At 40.6% G+C, this 10,746-nt stretch overlaps 1 protein-coding gene across 1 annotated transcript in view; it reads right to left on the bottom strand.

Annotated features, from left to right (window-relative positions):
- The window catches only part of Plcxd3 (phosphatidylinositol specific phospholipase C X domain containing 3), a 147,877-nt gene that overhangs the window by 65,324 nt on the left and 71,807 nt on the right, over positions 1–10,746 (bottom strand). The window lies entirely within an intron of this gene.

The raw sequence follows: 10,746 nt of genomic DNA, 5'->3' as shown, positions 1-10,746 counted from the left end.
TCCCAGCACTCGGGAGGCAGAGGCAGGAGGATCTCTGTGAGTTCGAGGCCAGCCTGGTCTACAAGAGCTAGTTCCAGGACAGGAACCAAAAGCCACGGAGTAAACCATGTCTTGAAAAATCAAAAAAAAAAAAAAAGAATTATTGTGAGAAAGGTTAAAAACAGCAAAAGTGTTTAAGGAGGGGGTACGGGTATTAGTACTGTCAAGTATTTCCAATCACTCACTCCTTCCTCTGAAGAACTGAGCATTTGATAGGTAATTACTGAGCATCTGTTACATATCATGCATTAGGCCAAGCATTTGGAAATAAAACAGTATGCAAGCATTACCTGGATCTTTCCTTATGGTGTTCATATTACAGTGGGGAGAAGCAGACAGGGAAACCACCATTATCACAAAGTATAATGAATGTTATGATAAACTACACACAGCACCTTCAGATAAAACAGTTCAGTCCTTAGCGAAATGTCATCTGCTATGGGAAATTACTAGCAAATGTAAAAGGTGAGAACAAACCCCTGAAGGCGTAAGTCACAAGCAATGCCACACCAGTTTGGAATTATGATTAATAGGGTGGTATTCATTTAAAGGAAAAAACTTACAGATCACCGTCAGCCCTCTGCGCAACCAGGAAGGGAGTCTAGTCGCTGGTGGAGCAGGAAGTGGAGAGAGGAGAGGGAAGTGGCCTCTTTTTTAAAGGGAGACCATTCCCCAATGGGCTGGTATCTCAGCGGGTATAGGCTGGAGGAGCGGAAGGACCTCCCGTAACAAACCCCAAACACATGCAGCCATTTAGACAATTCTTCACCCATGTTAAGGCACATGTGATTCACTTGGGAGCTTGTTAAAACCTGACTAGCAGGTCTTGGGTGAAGCATAAGATACTGCACATCTGAAAACTCCCATGTCTTGTGAACACCACTTTGGAATAGTGAGTTATCAAGATATTTTTGTATTTTTATTTTATTTTATTTTGCTAATCGGACGCCTGTGAAATTATCTTCTCCTCTAAATCCTATCTCTTGTGTTTTCTCATTTTCAGTATCTATTCTTTCAGGGGAAGGTATACACAAGCATACACACACACACACACACACACACACACACACACACACACACGAACAGATACCAGCATGCACACAAGGTGATGTATAGATTTTTGCATATGTGACCTGAGTTATGTCTGTATGAGAGCCTTCCAAGTTTGAATGGCTTATAATGTGCATGCTTAGGTTATTTATTAAATACTGTATCAGAAACGAGAACTGGGCTGATCATTTTCTATTAACAAAGCATTGATATGTTCCATCATAAGCTTTTATTTTGGTGAACTTTATGAGATCATTTCTTGATACAAGAGCTCTGGCAGTGATTGTAATGGAGCACCTAAAGCCAAGTCCATAGCCCTCAGAACAAGGTGCTGTGTTTATCCCATTTAGCCTTGAGCCCACCAAACTGTGTTATCTTTCAAGTGTTTTTCTTTCCAGATGCAGTGAGTCAGGGAGAGGGATGAATCAGTGATGACTAGATAACAAGGAAGTGCAGGGTGAAGATTTGTCTGTGAAAGAAATGTAACAAACAGAGAGGAAAATCGCACTTTTTTGTCAATAATTGGCCTTGACAATTTTGGCATAACTCATAGGGGAATTCAAAAAGGACCTGGTTGTAAGGGAATGATTTGGAAGAGAACCAGAAAAGAGAACCACCTGGTTCCTTGTGGCATTCAGCTCTACCTCTGCCTCCAAGGTTCTGGATGGTTTAAGAAGGATATAATGTCAGGACCTAAACGAGATGTATGCTTTATTTATGATAAAAAAAAAAACATGAAAATCTGTTTTTTTCCACAGCAAGGTGACTGGTTTTGCCCCAGAATTAATTGTTCAATGAAATTAAAGAAAAGGATATTTTCTGACATTTTTGGTAGTGATTATTCAGGGTCTGTGTTGCCACTCAGTGTGGACCACTCTGCAGCTCCAGCCACAATTAACTTCTTTCTCCTTCTTGAATACACTAAGCTTATTTCCACTTAGTCTTGCCCTTGGGAACCCCATTGCCTATTAACCTTCATATTCAAGTCTCTATGTAGACACAGTCTTTTTAAATAAACCAATGTCTCCAAAGTGTCTAGCTCATCCAACCCTTTGCTCTTTGTCTCCAAGACATGACTGAGTGCTGTTTCCTTCTTAGCACTTAAGTTTTGTTTTTTTCTTAGCTTAATTTTTGATTGTTTGTTTTCTATCACTGCCACAGATACTGAATTCCATGAGAATGAGAATGGGTCCATATTACTTATTATTGCCTTTACCAGCAAAGCCCAGTGATTGGCATGCAAAAGACATCGAATAACTAGTGGTTATATGAAATAGTATCTTTCCATCTCTGTAAATCTCAGTATCTTCATGTATCAATGGGATTGATAAAACACTATTTATTATAATTATAAAATAAATTAACTGACAAATATAAAGGATGGCTCACTAAGAAAATAATTGAGAAGCGTTAGCTTTTACTATCACTCTGGGTCAGTGTTTCTACCTTTAACGTGGAGGCTTGAGTTCTTGACACATAAGTGGTTTTTAACCAAACATTAGCTAAATGCAGGAAAGAACGCATATGCATCTCATTAAAAGGCTGTATATGCCTGTGGCTGCAATAAAATTCTTAGGATTATGCAAAGAAAATATTGGTACTTGTTCCAGGGTAGTATAGATAATTTGTTGCAAGTCCTTCCCTTTTTCCATCCCTTAGACCACAAGTTGCTTTTTCTGTGCTAAGTGTCACTGAACCAAAGGTCTCTAGATGGGAAAGGCCCTCCTTGTGCCCATGTGGCTCCAGATTCTTATTGTGAGCCCTGGTTCCTCCGATGTCCAGAGCTGTCAACAATAGCTTGTTGTCCACTGAAGACTCTGAAGGATTCTTAAGTACAGGGCAGATTAGTGCAGACCACCCCTTCCCCCAACCACTGTGTTCTCCTGCCAGGGAGCACCCACTGCTCATCCTACCACAGTCACTGAAGGAGAAACAGAGGAGCTCCAGCCTCCCATTTGGTGAATAAACACGCTAAGAGAAAGAGATACAGTCAGTCCAGGCTTCCTCATTCTTCCTTAGGAGTTAAGTTTTGTAAGATGCTGATTTAACAAGCAAACAAACAAACATGTCATGTCTTTCACTGTTTTTTTTTCTCTTAAACCCTTTTATTGCAGGCAGTACAGAGTTTGGGGTAGCCTTGGATACCTGCGGCCAAAAGAGCAGATCTGATTGCCTAGGCATGGATGCTCTAGAGAAAGGAGGGGGGAATGCTCACTAAAGCTAAATCCCTATCACTAAAATCACCTGTTCTGAAATGAAGCAACACAAAGCATCCTATTGAGTTTTTTTTTTTTCCCATAAGACAAAACCAAGCCTGGAAACACACAAAGAGTCTAGTTATTAAATTCTCAGATTCAAGAGTCAGAAGGCCTCTGAAGTTCAACTATTTATTTTGTCTTTTATGAATAATGAGAACCTAAAAAAACACACATTACCCTTAATCATGTTTTGCTACAGGAAGAAAAATCTCCTTGAAATACAAGCGTTTGATTCTCTCATGAGCTCACAAAGTAGCACTTCTTGTCAACAGTTGGGTTTTTCTCTTATCAAAGAAGAGCGTGAGGGTTGGAGATTTTTCGTTCACTTTCCTTCCTGCCTTTATCCCCTTCCCCAACTCCCTAAGATTTGATATGTAGTTGTGTGAAGAACGCCATATCTTCCACTTTCTTTTCTCCTACGCCCTTCCCATTTTCCAGCCTTGCAGCGTGATACTAACCAATACCTGCCAGATGACTGCACACATGTAGACTGCTTTCTAAATACCAAAACATGGGTACCACAGCTGGGTCCATCACAAGTTGATTCTGTGCAACACTACCTTGATGGTAGAGGACACTTTGTCCCATTAATCTTAAATACACGCAGAAATTCTCAAAATACTCACTCTCACATATACATGTTATAAATTGTTGGGTAATTATGGCAGTGGGATTACTCATATATAGTCCTAATCATGGATGTAAACAGAGAAAAGCATATTAAATGCATTTGAAGGTCTTCAATGCTTTCTCATAGTGTTGCATCATCTTCAAACAATCTAAATGACTGCATTCTGTAACACACATTGATAAATGCCTTAACAAACCCCTAGTTAGACTGCATCTCTGAAGTTCCTCTCATATGCATGATATTGAAATGAACCCCTTCCTGTTTCTTAGTCACTTCTTACGGGTCTCATTTTCTGGCAGATGACGAACTCCCCCTCTTCTGCTGTGTTACCCCTTGTCTCCTCATACATTGGTAGGACTACCTTAGGTAAAGGACGGGAGGACCTGGCTATGGACCTTCGTACTGCAAAATGACAGTGACAATGGCTTCCTCTGGCATTTGCTCTCAGTAACGTTCTTGTTACATCATTCACATGCCTATTTTAGTGAACCCTCCCCTAAGACCAAGGCATTTCTTATTTTGGCCTCATGTTTGTGTTAAAAGATTTGTTTGCATTTACTATTGATCCTTAGTTACTATATCTAGTCATTTAAGAATATATCTTGACACTATTCAAGTCTTGACACTATCTGTACTGGTAACAGAAACACATCTCATCAAATATTCTTCTAAAGGAAAGGGTTTTCTTCCTTCCTTCCTTCCTCTCTGCTTCCCTTCCTCCCTCCTTCTCTCCCTCCCTCCCCCTCTCTTTCTTTCAATGTTCATTTATTCACTTTTGTGCACATGTGGAGGTCAAAGACGATTTGCTAGAGTCAGTTTTCTTCTGTCTCGCGCAGGTTCTAGCGCTCAAATTCAGGTTTTCAGGCTTGGCAACAGCCAGCTTAACCTCTAAGCATCTTGCTGGTCTTCCCACCCGTGTCTCCCTCCACGTGTCCCATCTCCCTCCCTTTCTCTTTATCTCTTTCTGCCTCTGTCTTTTTGTCTGTTTGTCTGTCTCTCTCCCTCTCTTTCTGTCTCTTTAGCTCTCGTTTTCCCTCTCTCTAAGCCTTCTTATTTTACTAGAGTATCTATTCTCTATTGTCCTCAGGTAGGATCTTTCCAGACTGGATTAGTCACGTGGTCAAATAGATGCATCATGTTCCTATTCTTTTGTTGTTTACTTAGAAAATAAAGGAAACAGAAAACAAGGAATGCTGACTGGATCTCCCATGAAATGTTTTTTTCTAGTGATACAAGGTTCAGATGGAAACAAAGCAAAATAAAAATATAATGAGAGAACCATGCCAGTTTGTTGGAGCACACTGGTTAGAGTGTATGGTTAATTTGGGGGTTAGCACTCAGCCTCACAATACCACAAATAATTAAAGTCTGTTTCCTAGTTATGACTTATTGACTTTCATACATACAAAGTACGGATTGCAAGTGAATGTGCCCAATAATAGGTCACAAATCCTGTGGGACATAAGGAAAGCATTGCTGTGTGGGGGCTCATTTTCAGGCACAGGGCAAGCAAAGAAACAGAAAACACTTGTGGAGTTTGTTTTGGTTTGGTTTGTTAATCTTGAGACAGGGTCTTGCTATGTAGCTCTGGCTGAGTGCAGCTCACTAAGTAGACCAAACCTTGAACTCACAGAGATCCTCCTGCCTTTGCCCACTGATTTCTCAGATTACTGCTGTGTTTCACCATGTCCGACCCAGAAAATGACAACTCCAATGTTTGCTTTTGTTTTTTGTTTTTATACTGGACTTCAACAAATCAGTTCAAACAAGTGTATAAATATATAATTAACACCTGCAGTGTGAAAAGAAGATCTGATAAAGAGATACGCTGGAAGAGAGATGCTAAGGGGAAATGCTAAAGACAATGAAAGACAATGCTAGCACGGAAGGAATAAGAATAAACGAGAAGGTTCTGGCCCGGGGAAACCATGCCCAGTAAACTTTGGAATGTTTTTAAAAGTTAGTCATGTCTTTATAAGTAGCTCTGATAGATTCTGGTGAGAGACAATCATTCCACTTCTCTGCCATTCATTTCTGATAGTCAGTCAGTGGATTTCAGCTCTTAAAGGTGTAAGTTATCTGCATTAGCTACTTGCTGTAAATCTTTTCCATTTTCACAATTCACTCAGGCAATAGTTGTCATGACTATGTGTCAAAAGGGCTTTCAAACTCCTAGTGTAATTTTCAATATGCTGAAAAGTATCAAATTTTTATATTTTACAACATGAAAAATTGTATTTATTTTTTAAAAATTTCCCTCCTCAAGAGAAATACATGAAAACATCTAAAAGAATTTATTTTAAAAGTACTCAGCTGGGTTACATAAGAACTAAAGAAAAATCTCATGTTTTGTTTGGTTAAACCAAATCCAGAATTTACTAGGTAAGCTGTCTTTGAAGTTGATTGTCCTGAGGACATTTATTGATTTAAAAACAATGTGCTTTGTGTTTTTATAGGCACAGAAAAGCAAGGCCTTGGATAAAGCACAGTATTCACATGGAGCCCTGACCCTCTGAGGTCCACACAATATCCTCAGGCTTCATTGCATCTCAGTGACAGTGTGGTTTGCCTATCACAAAGGGAGTTTTAAAAGCTCTTTGTCTATTTTGGTCACGGTTTTGCATTCATTTGAGCTGGGAAGAGAGAGAATAAGAAAAAGGGAAATGTATCTGACTCTGGAGGATAAGCTATACGCTTTCATTGTGTTGGGGAGATTTTATTTCTTAACCTGAACAGCAATGATTCTTATGTTATCTATATGTTTCTAATATCGTCATGTCAAAGGGAAGAGGTAATCTATAACAAGCAAATTAAAAGTAGTCGTTATTTTCAAATTTAAAAATATTTAGAATATTGTTAAGAAATGACACATGACTAAAATGGGAGTCTCCAAACCCATGCATGTTCTATGACTTTCAAAAAGAATATTTTAATTTAAGAAATCTAAGAAGTTTTCTATTTCATGGAGAGATGTGTTGAGTCCAGTCCCTCACACCAGATATAGTAGGTGCTGGGTTCATGAATGATTCATTTCTAGAAGATCCTGTCTGAGATTGACCAATGTCATGACAACCCTTTAGAATACCATCATAGGGCATGGGCTTTGGTACAGCTTCAAATATAACATCTATCACAGGTTCAGATTAGAAAATTCACAAACGGTTCCTAGCTGCTGATGGACTTACTAGCCTATTGGTGAGTATCATTTGACCGTCCCAGTCACACTGACCTTGATCACTTCTGAATCCTTAGAGCATTCATCAAGCATCTTAATCAGTTAGATACTTAGTTCCATTTTCCATTTTATGCTCACATAAATTACTTATTCAATGATGTTCAACATTCTCAAAGAAGAAATTCACCTTCACTCATTGCCAAGCACATGTAGAACTGGGAGGGATGCTATTATCTGCTTGGAATCTCATGCCTTAAATTTTAAGTGTCCAGTCCTATGAAGTGCATCCGAAGTATCAGCAGAGAGCAGACTGTTCAACACAGTTAGGGTAATGAATAAGGATATTTATAACACAACCATGTGCATGAGGTATAAGTAACACAGATTGCGGGGTGCCTCAAAGCCACTTACAGTGGAATCATTAGCCACTCCCCAGTTGCAAACCATAAGGATAAGTAAGGAATACGGCCAGAACCTAGAAGATAAACATCACAATGCAGGGACAACGAGAGCAGTGGAGAGACTCAGATGTTAAAGAGAGTGGTCAAAAGAAATAATACCCCAACCTCTTTTTACTGTATTCATCCAGGGAACCAGCACTGCTGAAAACCCACCGAAAGGCCTGAGAACAATAGAAGCCCTTTAGAAATTCCGTAACACATTGATGGGAGCAGTGGAGAAGTGAAAGCAGAGAAAGAGGAGGGGAGCAGAAAGCAGAAGATAGCAAGAACAAGGAGCTTGCGCAGAAGACAGCGAGAACAAAGAGCATGCGCAGGAATCAAAGTTTCCTAACTCAACAACCCCTTTAAACCCAAACATAAACCTCTACTGCTCAAAAACGATACCCGACGAAATAAGCTTAACTGAATAAAAGCTTCCCAGTAAGAGTAAAGGTTTGGACATCTACTGTTGAGTCAGAGCCCAGTGAGGGTAGAACACAGACCATTTCCCCTCTGCAGAATTGGAATCAGGTCCAAAAGCTGTACTCAGGAACAGATGGAAACCAGGGCCGTTCCCAGGGCCAAAGGAGTGAAATGTTCCAAACACCCAGACCCACTCAGTATCCTCTCGCTAAACAGTGACACAGCTCAGCATATGGCATCCTGGACACCATGTGAAGCACAGGACCATAGCCAGACTTGGTCTGGTTTAAAAGACGTGGGCTAGCTTTAAGAATTCAGGAGGTAGACCTAGGAAGCATCTCACATGTAAGAGATTCGGCAGGTTGAAAGAACTACAGAGCCCCTAGACTAGTTTTCCCCAATGGATAAGACACCTGTTCATGTCAGGTGTGCAACAGAGCTCTGGAGGGCAGAGGAGGATCCACAACACTTTCTGTGCTTGCTGGAGGTAAATCCCCTAAATCTCCACTGCCATGAGCCCCAATGTGTATAAAGTGAGGAGTTTACCTATTGTAGGGATGAAAATCTCATCACAAAGAAGGAGATACCATCCCAATTAATCTATCATGAACAAAGACACTTATTTCCCAGGACCAGTCATGGACCACAACAAGATCAATGATGGAGATGTCCCACCATAACCTAATAGATATTATCTGCCCCCCCCCCAATTTGTGGTTAAACTAATGCAATTATTTTTCCTCTGGTGAACATATCTCGTTGGGGTTGTGATGATAAAATGAAAACATCACTTTACTATGTATAGCTCCTGGGAAATTCCCTGCACTGTGGTGGGACTGTAAACTTGTACATCCACTTGGGAAATCAATATGGAGGTTTGCTGGGCATGTACTGAAAAGATGCTCAATCATTCCACAAGAACACTTGCTTGACTGTGTTCATAGCAGATTTATTCATAATAACAAGAACCTGTAAATAATCTAGATTCCCCTCCACTGAAGAATGGATTTAAAAAATGTGGTACATTTTCACAATGAAATATTACTCAACTGTTAAAAACAATGACATCAGGAAATTTAAAGGCAAATGGGTGGAACTAGAAAAAAAATCATCCCTAGTGAGGCAACTGAGACCCAGAAAGACAAACATGGCGTGTACTCACTCATAAGTAGATATTAGCTGTAAAGTACAGGATAACCAATCTACAATCTACAGCTCCAGAGAGGCTAGGTAACAAGGAAGACTCACAGGGAAACAGTGACAAATGGATTTCCTTGGTTAGCAGAAACAGAAAGGATCTCCTGGGGAGACTGGGGGCACCTCAGGGATTGGGTTGGGGCAGGTGGGTGGGTGGAAGAAAAGAATAATGAAAGGGATGGAAGGGACATCTTGATAGGGGTGCATTTGGGGTCAGAAAGAAACCTTGTGCAAGGGAAACTCCCCCGAATCTACAAGGATAACCCCAGCTAACACACCTAGCAGTAGTGGATAGGTAGCCTGAACTGGCTGTCTCCTGTAATCAGATTCATAATTACCCCAGTTGTCATCAGAGAGCCTTCATCCAGTGACTAATGGAAATTTGTAGAGATCCACAGCTAAGCACTGGGCCAAGCTTGTTAAAAAGATAAAGGAAGGATTATATGAACCAGGGAAGTCAAAGTCATCACAAGGAATCCCACAGAAACAACTAACTAACCTGGACTCATAGGAGCTCACAGACTCTGAACTGACAGCTAGAGAGCCTGCATGCAACCAACCTAGGCCCTCTGCATGTGTGTGACATTTACGTAGCTTGATCTACTTGTGGAACTTTCAATGGTGAGAGCAGGGCCTGTCTCTAACGCTTTGACTGGCTTCCAGGAACCTATTCCTCATCCTGGGTTACTCTGCCCAGCTTTAATACAAGGGGAGGAGCTTAGTCCTATCTCAGCTTGATAGACCCTGCTTTGTTGATATCCATGGGAGGCATGCGTCTTTCTGAACAGAAACAGAGGAGGAGATTGGCTGGGGAGTGGGGGAAGGGGTAAGTTGAGGGACAGAATGGGAGAAGAGGAAAGAATGGGGAAGGGAAACTGTGGTATGGGTATAAAATAAATGAGTAAATTTAATTAATAGGAAGCACTCAACCTTTAAAAAAATGTATGACTTCTGTATGGATCAACTAATATTTTATCCAGAAGAGAATATCTATGTCTGTTCTTAGGAAAGTGATTCTCCCAGATTCTACTACTGAAATCAGCCTTACAATATTTCTCCACTGTGGCTTGGTGGGTAATGTAAAGAACTGTGGCTTCAAAGGTGTCCCTCCATAGTTCCTGGATCAGCTTTCTCTTTCCCACCTCAGGAACTAGAAAAGAACACTTGGCTTACATCAACAGAGAGGGATAGGGTTAGCTTTGATCAGTCTATGGGAAAAAAATTCCTTGGCTTTTGTTCCCCTTCACTGAGCAGGAAAAGAGAATCAGTGACTGAAGAAGAGTTGGGTAACCATTTCTCTGAGAAGTCACGGGAGAATTTCCAAAGGAGGAAAATGAATTCCTGGAATAGTACAACACCTTCATGTCAACTGCTCTTGGGTTAGCAGATATTTGTTACAAATAAGTCTGTGGACATTTTCCCTGACAAACAGGAGAGCTTTACTGTCACAAAGCTCAGCCAGGGCACAGGCCTATCCTTCACAAACCTGTGAGGATGCGTCTTGTCCAACGAAATTTCTTTCTTTCTTTCTTT

This window comes from Microtus ochrogaster, chromosome 19, assembly GCF_000317375.1.
Source record: "Microtus ochrogaster isolate Prairie Vole_2 chromosome 19, MicOch1.0, whole genome shotgun sequence".
NCBI lineage: Eukaryota > Metazoa > Chordata > Mammalia > Rodentia > Cricetidae > Microtus > Microtus ochrogaster.
The sequence above is the reverse complement of the archived record's forward strand: the minus strand, read 5'-3'. Positions and strand labels throughout refer to the sequence as shown.